Source organism: Pseudophryne corroboree, unplaced genomic scaffold (assembly GCF_028390025.1).
Source record: "Pseudophryne corroboree isolate aPseCor3 unplaced genomic scaffold, aPseCor3.hap2 scaffold_428, whole genome shotgun sequence".
In the NCBI taxonomy this organism is placed as follows: Eukaryota; Metazoa; Chordata; class Amphibia; order Anura; family Myobatrachidae; genus Pseudophryne; species Pseudophryne corroboree.
This window is the reverse complement of record NW_026970060.1, coordinates 39174-55834: the sequence shown is the minus strand read 5'-3', so window position 1 is coordinate 55834 and position 16661 is coordinate 39174.

Below are 16661 nucleotides of genomic sequence, written 5' to 3'. Positions count from 1 at the left end.
CTAAGAGCTGACCAGGATTTGGCCCTAAACCTGTTGGATTCATGAGGCCGATAAACTCTCACAAAACTGAATGAGAAAAAATTAAACCCCGTTTAATTTTAAGTTTTGGTATGGCCGGTAATAATGTTATGATTCCAGCACTCTGGTCAGAGAAGATCTTATGGCAAGGACTGGAGCACTGGAACGGAATGCTGGGGAAGGGAGCAGGACAGGAAAATAGCCCCTGGCGCTCTAACTCTGTTGTCTCACCCGTGTTGTCAGAAATCCCCTGCGAGACTATGGTTTCTTGAGTCCTTGGCAGCCGCGTTTGAAGGGCGGATTATGTCTGCCCAACTTCGATGCCCCCCGGTCTTAATGAGAGACAAAGGGAAACCTGAGACATTTATGTGGAGATGAAAACATCCAAGGAAGACTTGACCATCTTCCTTGGATGTTTTCCCCCTGTGTGACTGCTCTCCAGCCTCAGAGGGTTGCATCCGTGGTCCCTAGGATCCAGTCCTGGATCCCGAACCATCGCCCCTCTAGGTGGTGAGAACTGTGCAGCCACCAATGGAGTGAGATTCTGGTCTTGGAAGACAGGATTATCCTCCGGTGCATGTGTAGGTGGGATCCGGACCACTTGTCCAACAGGTCCCACTGGGACACTCTGGCATGGAACCTGCCAAACTGAATGGCCTCGTAGGCCGCAACCATCTTCCCCAGCAACTGAATGCATTGATGGATTAACACTCTTGCTGGTTTCAGAATTTGTTTGACCAGACTCTAGATCTCCAGAGCCTTTCCACTAGAAGAAAACCTCTTCTGTGTCCAGTATCACTCCCAAAAACAACAACCGCGTCATTGGGACCAACTGCGATTTTGGCAAGTTTAGGAGCCAACCATGTTGTTGAAGAACTGTCAGGGAGAGTAGATGTTTTGCACCAACTGGTCCCTGGATCTCGCCTTTATCAGGAGATCATCCAAGTACGGGATAATTGTGACTCCTTGCTTGCGAAGGAGAACCATCATTTCCGCCATCACCCTGGTGAAAATCCTCGGAGCCGTGGACAGACCAAACGGCAACGTCTGAAATTGGTAATGACAATCCTGAATTGCAAACCTCAGGTAGCTTGATGCAGTGGCTAAATGGGAACATATAAGTAGGCATCCTTTATGTCTACCAAAACCATGAAATCTCCTTTATCCCCCGGACTGGAGATCACTACCCTGAGAGATTCCATCTTGAAATTGAATTTCTTTAGGTAGAAATTAGGGGATTTCAGATTTAAGATTGGTCTGACTGAGCCGTCCGGCTTCGGGACCACGAAGAGGCTTGAATAAAAACCTTCTCCCTGCTGACTAAGGCTGATTTGAACAATCGGTGAGGGGGAACGTCTTGAAACCCCAGTTTGTACCTTTGGGACACTATTTGTAAAGCCCACGAGTCCAGGTCCGAATGAATCCAGAACTGACTGAAGAGTTTTAGACGTGCCCCCCACTGGTGCGGGCTCCTGCAAGAGAGCCCCAGCGTCATGCAGTGGATTTGGCAAAAGCAGAGGACGATCTCTGCTCCTGCGATCTTGAAGAGGCTATAGACCTCTTCCCTCTTTTCCTTCCTCTACCTGCAAAGAAAGGGGAATCTTAACTTCTTGCATATCTATTGGGCCGAAATGACTGCGTCAGATAATGATGCGTCTTCATCCGTTGAGAGGGAACATAGGGCAAGAAGGATGACTTACCTGCGGGAGCTGCCGAGATCAAATTAACTAGGCCGTCGCCAAACAAGGCTTCACCTTCATAGGGAAGAGACTCCCTTTCTTCTTGGAGTCAGCATCAGCATTCCCTTGGTGAATCCACAATGCCCTCCTATCCGAGACTGCCATGAAATTGGCCCGTGAGCACTTGTGCCCGGTGTAGGATTTTTAAATATGTGTAGTTTACTGTATGCAAAGGTTTAAAACCTTTTAGGAACTGAGATCTAAGGTGTATTACATGTAGTTTAAAAAAAACAAAAAAGGTTTATTTTATGGCAGTAGTTTCCAAACTGGGGTTCTTGCACTGGTAGCATAGTTTGGTGGTCCAGGACCAATTAAAATTATTTATACTTTATTAAATTGGCAAAACCATTCCCTCACAACATAACTGAACCTGAGGATGACATGCTATAAACTAGTGATGAGCGCCGGAAATTTTTCGGGTTTTGTGTTTTGGTTTTGGGTTCGGTTCCGCGGCCGTGTTTTGGGTTCGACCGCGTTTTGGCAAAACCTCACCGGGTTTTTTTTGTCGGATTTGGGTGTGTTTTGGATTCGGGTGTTTTTTTCAAAAAACACTAAAAAACAGCTTAAATCATAGAATTTGGGGGTAATTTTAATCCCAAAGTATTATTAACCTCAAAAAACATAATTTCCACTCATTTTCAGCCTATTCTGAACACCTCACACCTCACAATATTATTTTTAGTCCTAAAATTTGCACCGAGGTCGCTGTGTGAGAAAGATAAGCGACCCTAGTGGCCGACACAAACACCGTGCCCATCTAGGAGTGGCACTGCAGTGTCACGCAGGATGTCCCTTCCAAAAAACCCTCCCCAAACAGCACATGACGCAAAGAAAAAAAGAGGCGCAATGAGGTAGCTGACTGTGTGAGAAAGATAAGCGACCCTAGTGGCCGACACAAACACCGGGCCCATCTAGGAGTGGCACTGCAGTGTCACGCAGGATGTCCCTTCCAAAAAACCCTCCCCAAACAGCACATGACGCAAAGAAAAAAAGAGGCACAATGAGGTAGCTGACTGTGTGTGTGAGAAAGATAAGCGACCCTAGTGGCCGACACAAACACCGTGCCCATCTAGGAGTGGCACTGCAGTGTCACGCAGGATGTCCCTTCCAAAAAACCCTCCCCAAACAGCACATGACGCAAAGAAAAAAAGAGGCACAATGAGGTAGCTGACTGTGTGTGTGAGAAAGATAAGCGACCCTAGTGGCCGACACAAACACCGGGCCCATCTAGGAGTGGCACTGCAGTGTCACGCAGGATGTCCCTTCCAAAAAACCCTCCCCAAACAGCACATGACGCAAAGAAAAAAAGAGGCGCAATGAGGTAGCTGACTGTGTGAGAAAGATAAGCGACCCTAGTGGCCGACACAAACACCGGGCCCATCTAGGAGTGGCACTGCAGTGTCACGCAGGATGTCCCTTCCAAAAAACCCTCCCCAAACAGCACATGACGCAAAGAAAAAAAGAGGCACAATGAGGTAGCTGACTGTGTGTGTGAGAAAGATAAGCGACCCTAGTGGCCGACACAAACACCGGGCCCATCTAGGAGTGGCACTGCAGTGTCACGCAGGATGTCCCTTCCAAAAAACCCTCCCCAAACAGCACATGACGCAAAGAAAAAAAGAGGCGCAATGAGGTAGCTGACTGTGTGAGAAAGATAAGCGACCCTAGTGGCCGACACAAACACCGGGCCCATCTAGGAGTGGCACTGCAGTGTCACGCAGGATGTCCCTTCCAAAAAACCCTCCCCAAACAGCACATGACGCAAAGAAAAAAAGAGGCGCAATGAGGTAGCTGACTGTGTGAGAAAGATAAGCGACCCTAGTGGCCGACACAAACACCGGGCCCATCTAGGAGTGGCACTGCAGTGTCACGCAGGATGTCCCTTCCAAAAAACCCTCCCCAAACAGCACATGACGCAAAGAAAAAAAGAGGCACAATGAGGTAGCTGACTGTGTGTGTGAGAAAGATAAGCGACCCTAGTGGCCGACACAAACACCGGGCCCATCTAGGAGTGGCACTGCAGTGTCACGCAGGATGTCCCTTCCAAAAAACCCTCATCAAACAGCACATGACGCAAAGAAAAAAAGAGGCGCAATGAGGTAGCTGACTGTGTGAGAAAGATAAGCGACCCTAGTGGCCGACACAAACACCGGGCCCATCTAGGAGTGGCACTGCAGTGTCACGCAGGATGTCCCTTCCAAAAAACCCTCCCCAAACAGCACATGACGCAAAGAAAAAAAGAGGCGCAATGAGGTAGCTGACTGTGTGAGAAAGATAAGCGACCCTAGTGGCCGACACAAACACCGGGCCCATCTAGGAGTGGCACTGCAGTGTCACGCAGGATGTCCCTTCCAAAAAACCCTCCCCAAACAGCACATGACGCAAAGAAAAAAAGAGGCACAATGAGGTAGCTGACTGTGTGTGTGAGAAAGATAAGCGACCCTAGTGGCCGACACAAACACCGTGCCCATCTAGGAGTGGCACTGCAGTGTCACGCAGGATGTCCCTTCCAAAAAACCCTCCCCAAACAGCACATGACGCAAAGAAAAAAAGAGGCACAATGAGGTAGCTGACTGTGTGTGTGAGAAAGATAAGCGACCCTAGTGGCCGACACAAACACCGGGCCCATCTAGGAGTGGCACTGCAGTGTCACGCAGGATGTCCCTTCCAAAAAACCCTCCCCAAACAGCACATGACGCAAAGAAAAAAAGAGGCGCAATGAGGTAGCTGACTGTGTGAGAAAGATAAGCGACCCTAGTGGCCGACACAAACACCGGGCCCATCTAGGAGTGGCACTGCAGTGTCACGCAGGATGTCCCTTCCAAAAAACCCTCCCCAAACAGCACATGACGCAAAGAAAAAAAGAGGCACAATGAGGTAGCTGACTGTGTGTGTGAGAAAGATAAGCGACCCTAGTGGCCGACACAAACACCGGGCCCATCTAGGAGTGGCACTGCAGTGTCACGCAGGATGTCCCTTCCAAAAAACCCTCCCCAAACAGCACATGACGCAAAGAAAAAAAGAGGCGCAATGAGGTAGCTGACTGTGTGAGAAAGATAAGCGACCCTAGTGGCCGACACAAACACCGGGCCCATCTAGGAGTGGCACTGCAGTGTCACGCAGGATGTCCCTTCCAAAAAACCCTCCCCAAACAGCACATGACGCAAAGAAAAAAAGAGGCGCAATGAGGTAGCTGACTGTGTGAGAAAGATAAGCGACCCTAGTGGCCGACACAAACACCGGGCCCATCTAGGAGTGGCACTGCAGTGTCACGCAGGATGTCCCTTCCAAAAAACCCTCCCCAAACAGCACATGACGCAAAGAAAAAAAGAGGCACAATGAGGTAGCTGACTGTGTGTGTGAGAAAGATAAGCGACCCTAGTGGCCGACACAAACACCGGGCCCATCTAGGAGTGGCACTGCAGTGTCACGCAGGATGTCCCTTCCAAAAAACCCTCCCCAAACAGCACATGACGCAAAGAAAAAAAGAGGCGCAATGAGGTAGCTGACTGTGTGAGAAAGATAAGCGACCCTAGTGGCCGACACAAACACCGGGCCCATCTAGGAGTGGCACTGCAGTGTCACGCAGGATGTCCCTTCCAAAAAACCCTCCCCAAACAGCACATGACGCAAAGAAAAAAAGAGGCACAATGAGGTAGCTGACTGTGTGTGTGAGAAAGATAAGCGACCCTAGTGGCCGACACAAACACCGGGCCCATCTAGGAGTGGCACTGCAGTGTCACGCAGGATGTCCCTTCCAAAAAACCCTCCCCAAACAGCACATGACGCAAAGAAAAATAAAAGAAAAAAGAGGTGCAAGATGGAATTGTCCTTGGGCCCTTCCCACCCACCCTTATGTTGTAACTATAAACAAAACAGGACATGCACACTTTAACCAACCCATCATTTCAGTGACAGGGTCTGCCACACGACTGTGACTGAAATGACGGGTTGGTTTGGACCCCCACCCAAAAAGAAGCAATTAATCTCTCCTTGCACAAACTGGCTCTACAGAGGCAAGATGTCCACCTCATCATCATCCTCCGATATATCACCGTGTACATCCCCCTCCTCACAGATTATCAATTCGTCCCCACTGGAATCCACCATGTCAGCTCCCTGTGTACTTTGTGGAGGCAATTGCTGCTGGTCAATGTCTCCGCGGAGGAATTGATTATAATTCATTTTAATGAACATCATCTTCTCCACATTTTCTGGATGTAACCTCGTACGCCGATTGCTGACAAGGTGAGCGGCGGCACTAAACACTCTTTCGGAGTACACACTTGTGGGAGGGCAACTTAGGTAGAATAAAGCCAGTTTGTGCAAGGGCCTCCAAATTGCCTCTTTTTCCTGCCAGTATAAGTACGGACTGTGTGACGTGCCTACTTGGATGCGGTCACTCATATAATCCTCCACCATTCTATCAATGTTGAGAGAATCATATGCAGTGACAGTAGACGACATGTCCGTAATGGTTGTCAGGTCCTTCAGTCCGGACCAGATGTCAGCATCAGCAGTCGCTCCAGACTGCCCTGCATCACCGCCAGCGGGTGGGCTCGGAATTCTGAGCCTTTTCCTCGCACCCCCAGTTGCGGGAGAATGTGAAGGAGGAGATGTTGACAGGTCGCGTTCCGCTTGACTTGACAATTTTCTCACCAGCAGGTCTTTGAAACCCAGCAGACTTGTGTGCGCCGGAAAGAGAGATCCAAGGTAGGTTTTAAATCTAGGATCGAGCACGGTGGCCAAAATGTAGTGCTCTGATTTCAACAGATTGACCACCCGTGAATCCTTGTTAAGCGAATTAAGGGCTCCATCCACAAGTCCCACATGCCTAGCGGAATCGCTCTGTCTTAGCTCCTCCTTCAATGTCTCCAGCTTCTTCTGCAAAAGCCTGATGAGGGGAATGACCTGACTCAGGCTGGCAGTGTCTGAACTGACTTCACGTGTGGCAAGTTCAAAGGGCATCAGAACTTTGCACAACGTTGAAATCATTCTCCACTGCGCTTGAGACAGGTGCATTCCACCTCCTATATCGTGGTCAGTTGTATAGGCTTGAATGGCCTTTTGCTGCTCCTCCAACCTCTGAAGCATATAGAGGGTTGAATTCCACCTCGTTACCACCTCCTGCTTCAGATGATGGCAGGGCAGGTTCAGGCGTTTTTGGTGGTGCTCCAGTCTTCTGTACGTGCTGCCTGTACGCCGAAAGTGTCCCGCAATTTTTCTGGCCACCGCCAGCATCTCTTGCACGCCCCTGTCGTTTTTTAAAAAATTCTGCACCACCAAATTCAATGTATGTGCAAAACATGGGACGTGCTGGAATTTGCCCAGATGTAATGCACGCACAATATTGCTGGCGTTGTCCGATGCCACAAATCCACAGGAGAGTCCAATTGGGGTAAGCCATTCCGCGATGATCTTCCTCAGTTGCCGTAAGAGGTTTTCAGCTGTGTGCGTATTCTGGAAAGCGGTGATACAAAGCGTAGCCTGCCTAGGAACGAGTTGGCGTTTGCGAGATGCTGCTACTGGTGCCGCCGCTGCTGTTCTTGCGGCGGGAGTCCATACATCTACCCAGTGGGCTGTCACAGTCATATAGTCCTGACCCTGCCCTGCTCCACTTGTCCACATGTCCGTGGTTAAGTGGACATTGGGTACAGCTGCATTTTTTAGGACACTGGTGACTCTTTTTCTGAGGTCTGTGTACATTTTCGGTATCGCAACCCTAGAGAAATGGAACCTAGATGGTATTTGGTACCGGGGACACAGTACCTCCAACAAGTCTCTAGTTGGCTCTGCAGTAATGATGGATACCGGAACCACGTTTCTCACCACCCAGGATGTCAAGGCCTCAGTTATCCGCTTTGCAGTAGGATGACTGCTGTGATATTTAATCTTCCTCGCAAATGACTGTTGGACAGTCAATTGCTTGGTGGAAGTAGTAAAAGTGGTCTTACGACTTCCCCTCTGGGATGACCATCGACTCCCAGCAGCAACAACAGCAGCGCCAGCAGCAGTAGGCGTTACACGCAAGGATGCATCGGAGGAATCCCAGGCAGGAGAGGACTCGTCAGAATTGCCAGTGACATGGCCTGCAGGACTATTGGCATTCCTGGGGAAGGAGGAAATTGACACTGAGGGAGTTGGTGGGGTGGTTTGCGTGAGCTTGGTTACAAGAGGAAGGGATTTACTGGTCAGTGGAGTGCTTCCGCTGTCACCCAAAGTTTTTGAACTTGTCACTGACTTATTATGAATGCGCTGCAGGTGACGTATAAGGGAGGATGTTCCGAGGTGGTTAACGTCCTTACCCCTACTTATTACAGCTTGACAAAGGGAGCACACGGCTTGACACCTGTTGTCCGCATTTCTGGTGAAATACCTCCACACCGAAGAGCTGATTTTTTTGGTATTTTCTCCTGGCATGTCAACGGCCATATTCCTCCCACGGACAACAGGTGTCTCCCCGGGTGCCTGACTTAAACAAACCACCTCACCATCAGAATCCTCCTGGTCAATTTCCTCCCCAGCGCCAGCAACACCCATATCCTCCGCATCCTGGTGGACTTCAACACTGACATCTTCAATCTCACTATCAGGAACTGGACTGCGGGTGCTCCTTCCAGCACTTGCAGGGGGCGTGCAAATGGTGGAAGGCGCATGCTCTTCACATCCAGTGTTGGGAAGGTTTAGGCATCGCAACCGACACAATTGGACTCTCCTTGTGGATTTGGGATTTTGAAGAACGCACAGTTCTTTGCTGTGCTTTTGCCAGCTTGAGTCGTTTCATTTTTCTAGCGAGAGGCTGAGTGCTTCCATCCTCATGTGAAGCTGAACCACTAGCCATGAACATAGGCCAGGGCCTCAGCCGTTCCTTGCCACTCCGTGTGGTAAATGGCATATTGGCAAGTTTACGCTTCTCCTCCGACAATTTTATTTTAGGTTTTGGAGTCTTTTTTTTTCTGATATTTGGTGTTTTGGATTTGACATGCTCTGTACTATGACATTGGGCATCGGCCTTGGCAGACGACGTTGCTGGCATTTCATCGTCTCGGCCATGACTAGTGGCAGCAGCTTCAGCACGAGGTGGAAGTGGATCTTGATCTTTCCCTAATTTTGGAACCTCAACTTTTTTGTTCTCCATATTTTATAGGCAGAACTAAAAGGCACCTCAGGTAAACAATGGAGATGGATGGATTGGATACTAGTATACTATATATACAATTATGGACGGACTGCCACGGTTAGGTGGTATAAAAAAACCACGGTATAAAAAAACCACGGCATAAAAAAACCACGGTATAAAAAAACCACGGTATAAAAACCACGGTATAAAAAAAAACCACGGTATAAAAAAAAACCACGGTATAAAAAAACCACGGTATAAAAAAACCACGGTATAAAAAAACCACGGTATAAAAAAACCGCACTGTACACTGGTTGATAAAGAGATAGTAGTATACTCGTAACAATTAGGATGACACTATGACGGTATAAAGAATGAAAAAAAAACCACGGTTAGGTGGTAGGTATATAATAATAAATAATACAATTCTGGTCGGACGGACTGCCTGCCGTGTGCCGACACAGAGGTAGCCACAGCCGTGAACTACCGCACTGTACACTGGTTGATAAAGAGATAGTAGTATACTCGTAACAATTAGGATGACACTATGACGGTATAAAGAATGAAAAAAAAACCACGGTTAGGTGGTAGGTATATAATAATAAATAATACAATTCTGGTCGGACGGACTGCCTGCCGTGTGCCGACACAGAGGTAGCCACAGCCGTGAACTACCGCACTGTACACTGGTTGATAAAGAGATAGTAGTATACTCGTAACAATTAGGATGACACTATGACGGTATAAAGAATGAAAAAAAAACCACGGTTAGGTGGTAGGTATATAATAATAAATAATACAATTCTGGTCGGACGGACTGCCTGCCGTGTGCCGACACAGAGGTAGCCACAGCCGTGAACTACCGCACTGTACACTGGTTGATAAAGAGATAGTAGTATACTCGTAACAATTAGGATGACACTATGACGGTATAAAGAATGAAAAAAAAACCACGGTTAGGTGGTAGGTATATAATAATAAATAATACAATTCTGGTCGGACGGACTGCCTGCCGTGTGCCGACACAGAGGTAGCCACAGCCGTGAACTACCGCACTGTACACTGGTTGATAAAGAGATAGTAGTATACTCGTAACAATTAGGATGACACTATGACGGTATAAAGAATGAAAAAAAAACCACGGTTAGGTGGTAGGTATATAATAATAAATAATACAATTCTGGTCGGATGGACTGCCTGCCGTGTGCCGACACAGAGGTAGCCACAGCCGTGAACTACCGCACTGTACACTGGTTGATAAAGAGATAGTAGTATACTCGTAACAATTAGGATGACACTATGACGGTATAAAGAATGAAAAAAAAACCACGGTTAGGTGGTAGGTATATAATAATAAATAATACAATTCTGGTCGGACGGACTGCCTGCCGTGTGCCGACACAGAGGTAGCCACAGCCGTGAACTACCGCACTGTACACTGGTTGATAAAGAGATAGTAGTATACTCGTAACAATTAGGATGACACTATGACGGTATAAAGAATGAAAAAAAAAACCACGGTTAGGTGGTAGGTATATAATAATAAATAATACAATTCTGGTCGGACGGACTGCCTGCCGTGTGCCGACACAGAGGTAGCCACAGCCGTGAACTACCGCACTGTACACTGGTTGATAAAGAGATAGTAGTATACTCGTAACAATTAGGATGACACTATGACGGTATAAAGAATGAAAAAAAAACCACGGTTAGGTGGTAGGTATATAATAATAAATAATACAATTCTGGTCGGACGGACTGCCTGCCGTGTGCCGACACAGAGGTAGCCACAGCCGTGAACTACCGCACTGTACACTGGTTGATAAAGAGATAGTAGTATACTCGTAACAATTAGGATGACACTATGACGGTATAAAGAATGAAAAAAAAACCACGGTTAGGTGGTAGGTATATAATAATAAATAATACAATTCTGGTCGGACGGACTGCCTGCCGTGTGCCGACACAGAGGTAGCCACAGCCGTGAACTACCGCACTGTACACTGGTTGATAAAGAGATAGTAGTATACTCGTAACAATTAGGATGACACTATGACGGTATAAAGAATGAAAAAAAAACCACGGTTAGGTGGTAGGTATATAATAATAAATAATACAATTCTGGTCGGACGGACTGCCTGCCGTGTGCCGACACAGAGGTAGCCACAGCCGTGAACTACCGCACTGTACTGTGTCTGCTGCTAATATAGACTGGTTGATATTTAAAGAGATATTAGTAGTATACAACAATACTATACTGGTGGTCAGGCACTGGTCACCACTCCTGCAGCAAAAGTGTGCACTGTTAATTAATATAATTGTACTCCTGGCTCCTGCTAACAACCTGCAGTGCTCCCCAGTCTCCCCCACAATTAATTATAAGCTTTTAATTTATACATTGATGACTGTGCAGCACACTGGGCTGAGCTGAGTGCACACAGACTGAGTCACACTGTGTGACTGACTGTGCTGTGTATCGTTTTTTTTTTCAGGCAGAGAACGGATATAGCAGAGAGAAGTGAACGGATATATTATATTAAATAAAAGTTAACTAGCAACTGCACTGGTCACTGACTGTGGTAAACTAACTCTGTCTGCGACTCTGCACAATCTCTCTCTATCTAATCTATCTATCTCTATTCTAATGGAGAGGACGCCAGACACGTCCTCTCCCTATCAATCTCAATGCACGAGTGAAAATGGCGGCGACGCGCGGCTCCTTATATAGAATCCGAGTCTCGCGAGAATCCGACAGCGTCATGATGACGTTCGGGCGCGCTCGGGTTAACCGAGCAAGGCGGGAAGATCCGAGTCGCTCGGACCCGTGGAAAAAAAAGTGAAGTTCGTGCGGGTTCGGATTCAAAGAAACCGAACCCGCTCATCTCTACTATAAACACAATTTACTTAATTTTATATTTTTTTCTGAATTTCTCAATAAAAAAAACTTTGGCCTAGGGGTGCCGTGAAACAAATTGTGATACTCTAGGGCAGGGGTGTCAAACCCATGGGCCGCATGCCGCCCCCAATGCATCCTTTTGTGGCCCACAGGCCGGGGTCCGACAGGGGTCCTTTTGTGGCCCGATCACCTTGCTTAGAGCGAGGGCAGGAGAGTGCAGCCAGAGTCTTTGCTTTCTATGTGCGGCACCATCTTCCCGAAGAGATCACCGGGAAGATAGTGCCCCTTCCACTGGCTACAGCACAGGTATACTGGGGTGGGGTAGCAAACTGGGGGCCCCAATGGGCCCCTCCAGCAGTCCCTCTACCAAAACACGTCTTTTGGTGGTTTTGCGGTGTTGTTATAACTACATGGTGACGATACTGTAGCACAGAGATTTTCAACCATTTACAACTCACGTCACACAGAACAAGATTTAAATATTGACAAGGCACACTGAAATATAATGGTGATGCATGGTGCAGTATCGTGTCCTAGGATGTCATGTCGCAGCTTCTCCATAGGTAACGCCTGAACAGGCCCGGTGACAGGGGGGACAAAGGGGACACTTGTTCAGGGCTCCAAGTATTAAGAACAGAAATAATGGGGCCACAGTGCCAATATTGCTTTTTAAAGTGTATCCACCAACTGCTCAATTTAAGCAGGAAAACAATTAACAGGCCAACTAAACCCTCCCCCCTCCTTTTACCCCATCACTTTGTCCAGTCCCTGTGGTCCATACTGTATTGCCATTATTATGCATGTTGCTGTGCTGGCCCTTTTCTGAATGTCCCTGCCACCGCCACCGAAGAGCTGGATAGCCCAGTATGAAAACCACCTGCCGGCCTCACTGACGGTCCGAGTCAAAGGCTCCATTTTTTTTTAAAGATCCCTCTGCCAAGTTAAGGGGGGGTTGAGGGGGCCCCAGAGATATCAGTGTACTGGGCCCCGAGATTTCTGTTGCTGGCCCTGACCCTCAGGGGCGTATCTACCCCTTGGCCAGGATGGCACTTGCCAGGGGCACCATCCAGCTGTGCCAACCGTGGCTAAGGGATAGAGTTCTGCAGTCTCAAAAGGGCGCTATGGCAATCAGCGTGGGACTGACCAATTAGACGGTGAGGGAAGGATACTGAAATTGTCCCAACCCTGTTACAGTTTGAAACGCCCCTCAACTGCTGTCCACTGCTTCACTCCTAGCTCTGCCCCTTTGAAATTATTAAACCCTACCCCCCGGTAGGCGGAGTTCTCCAGGCCCATACTCAGGAGTCACCACTGCTGTACATTATGTGCCGGTTGTAGAGGCAGAGCGGGGAACATCAGAGAACGCCACAAATTACACAGTGGGCAAGGAGATGGCTGGAGACAGCTGCACAGCCATGCCTTGCAAGTTCGAGAGAGCTGTTGAATTTCAGCACTTCAAGTCAGAGCCTGCCCCCTGCTGCCCAAGCAGTCCGTGACAGTTAGTGTCGAGGAGGGGGGGATTTGTGCATGTGTGCTATCAGTGTGTGTGTGGGGGGGTGGAGGATGTGTGTGACTGTGAGGGAGCTGTCAGTGTCAGTGGGGAGAGGAGCAGGAGGGAGTTGTCAGTGTGTGGAAGTGATGAGAGTTGTCAGTACTGGGGAAATGTGTGTGTGTGTGTACTAGATTTAGGAGTGTGTGTTTGTGAGAGGTTTCAGTTGGGGAATTAGAGTTCATACAGTAATTAAATGTTTTCATATTGAGAACTACATCTCCCAGCATATACAGTGTGCTGGGGATGCTAACAAGCTTTATTTAAAAGTTTAAAAAACATTGCTTTTATGACTGCAATGGTTAAAAAGGGAGAGCTATAAATCAATTTATCAGTGAATGATCGCAGTTTGAGCTGTTACATTTTACTGAACCACCTATCCCTCCACACTCACTACCTGTCCTCAGGATACATTTACCATCCCGGCAGACGGTATACCGGCGGTCATTTGACCGATGTTGGAATCCTGACACCACTTGGGAGACTGGTGCCGGCACACAGACAGCCAACATCCCGAAGGCGAGTATTGGAGGGAGGGTTAGGACCGGGGGAGGGGGTGTTAGGGAAGGCACTAGGAGGTGGGGGGGGGGGTAGTCCTAGCTGCCACCCCCTGAGGGTTAGCCCTATCCGCCACCCCCCCCAGAGGGTTAGGATTAGGATTAGGTATCATGTGACTGCTGGAATCCCGAGCGCCGGATGCCATACCCAACCCCCTTTACTTTTTCAGGCATTTCTATCTCTCCTCTCTCTGTGGTGTTCCGAATGCCCACTTTCCCTTGTGCTTTTCTCTCTCTCTCTCTCTCCTTTGTTTAGAGCATCAGTTTCTGTAGTCCACTTTATCCTTATTTTCTCTAACGTCCTAAGTGGATGCTGGGGACTCCGTAAGGACCATGGGGAATAGCGGCTCCGCAGGAGACTGGGCACATCTAAAGAAAGCTTTAGGACTAGCTGGTGTGCACTGGCTCCTCCCCCTATGACTCTCCTCCAAGCCTCAGTTAGATTTCTGTGCCCGACGAGAAGGGTGCACACTAGGGGCTCTCCTGAGCTTCTTAGTGAAAGTTTTAGTTTAGGTTTGTTATTTTCAGTGAGACCTGCTGGCAACAGGCTCACTGCATCGAGGGACTAAGGGGAGAAGAAGCGAACTCACCTGCGTGCAGAGTGGATTGGGCTTCTTGGCTACTGGACATTAGCTCCAGAGGGACGATCACAGGTCCAGCCTGGATGGGTCCCGGAGCCGCGCCGCCGGCCCCCTTACAGAGCCAGAAGAGCGAAGAGGTCCGGAAAAATCGTCGGCAGAAGACGTTCCTGTCTTCAATAAGGTAGCGCACAGCACTGCAGCTGTGCGCCATTGCTCTCAGCACACTTCATACTCCGGTCACTGAGGGTGCAGGGCGCTGGGGGGGGCGCCCTGAGACGCAATAAAACACGACAGAAATACCTTACATGGCAAAAAATACATCACATATAGCTCCTGGGCTATATGGATGCATCTTAATCGATGTTGGGTCTATTTAAGATCGATCTTAATCGATGTTGGGCTTCCAGGTTGAAAAAAACACACACATTTGTTTTCACATTAAACAGACAATCACAATAAGCAATCCAACTGCAAAAATTGCTAAGAGCATACGCATGCGCCTGCATTTTCTGTGACTGTCAATCGGTGCGGGGGGGTCAGCAACACTCCATTTCAAAGTCGGAGATGGAGCGGTGCGGGGGCAGGGCTTCAACGGAGAAACAGGAGGCGTGGTCAGAGCGGCTGCATGACATCACATGCAGCCGTTGCGATCACAAAAATGGTGGCGGCTTCCTGCGCACACGTACAGTCTGCACCAACAGGAGGCTAATCCATTTTTTATGATCACGCTGAACTGCACTGAGACTGCAATTTCAGCGTGGTCAAGAAGGGAGGCGGCATGCTGGGTGGCCATGCCCTGTGATGGGTGGCCCCAGCATGCGAACCAAAGGATTGCAAATTCTGTTACTTAGCAGAATTTGCAATCCTTACTGAATTAGGCCATTGATTACAAAATTGTAAACAATATTTGAAGTTTTTCTTCAGGGACTAACACAAAAGATGCTTGGGGCTACTAACACATGGGTAAGCCACGTAAAGCTTCCCATGGGTCAGTGGCATCACAACGGGGTTGCGGCACACACCCGAGTGTCACCCGCCAAGTGGGGTGACACCAAAGTGCCGGCTCTTCTTCAGTGACAGAATATGGGTGTTTCACTGTGACATTACGTGCAACACCCAGTTTCTGTCACTGTGCAGGAGCCAGCACCACTCACACACTAGTCCCCGGGTACAGCCCCCAACCCCCGGGATACCCGCAGCAACAAAATGGTGATTCAGGCCACGCCCCTACCTATGAGACCATGCCTCCTTTTTACCATTACGCTGCTTATCTGCGCGCACTGCATTACAATCTCCCTCGCCGCCTCTCTGGGTGTCACCAGTGATAGTGACACCTCTGCCATGCTTGTAGCAGCTGGTCCTAAGATCTACGCCTCCAGCCCTGAGTGTTTTCCCTTGTGACTTGTTGATCATCATAGCGAAGCAGATGCTTACAGAAAACTGCAGGGGCTTAGATTGAAAAGAAAAACATTGACGAACCCATCATTTCAGCGACAGGGTCTGCCACACGACTGACTGAAATGACTGGTTGGTTTGGGCCCCCACCAAAAAAGAATCAATCAATCTCTCCTTGCACAAACTGACTCTACAGAGGCAAGATGTCCACCTCATCATCCTCCGATTCCTCACCCCTTTCACTGTGTACATCCCCCTCCTCACAGATTATTAATTCGTCCCCACTGGAATCCACCATCTCAGATCCCTGTGTACTTTCTGGAGGCAATTGCTGGTGATTGTCTCCACGGAGGAATTGATTATAATTAATTTTGATGATCATCATCTTCTCCACATTTTCTGGAAGTAACCTTGTACGCCGATTGCTGACAAGGTGAGCGGCCGCACTAAACACTCTTTCGGAGTACACACTGGAGGGAGGGCAACTTAGGTAGAATAAAGCCAGTTTGTGCCTCCAAATTGCCTCTTTTTCTCCACCATTCTTTCAAAGGTGACAGAATCATATGCAGTGACAGTAGACGACATGTCAGTAATCGTTGCCAGGTCCTTCAGTCCGGACCAGATGTCAGCACTCACTCCAGACTGCCCTGCATCACCGCCAGCGGGTGGGCTCGGAATTCTTAGCCTTTTCCTCGCACCCCCAGTTGCGGGAGAATGTGAAGGAGGAGCTGTTGACGGGTCACGTTCCGCTTGACTTGACAATTTTCTCACCAGCAGGTCTTTGAACCTCTGCAGACTTGTGTCTG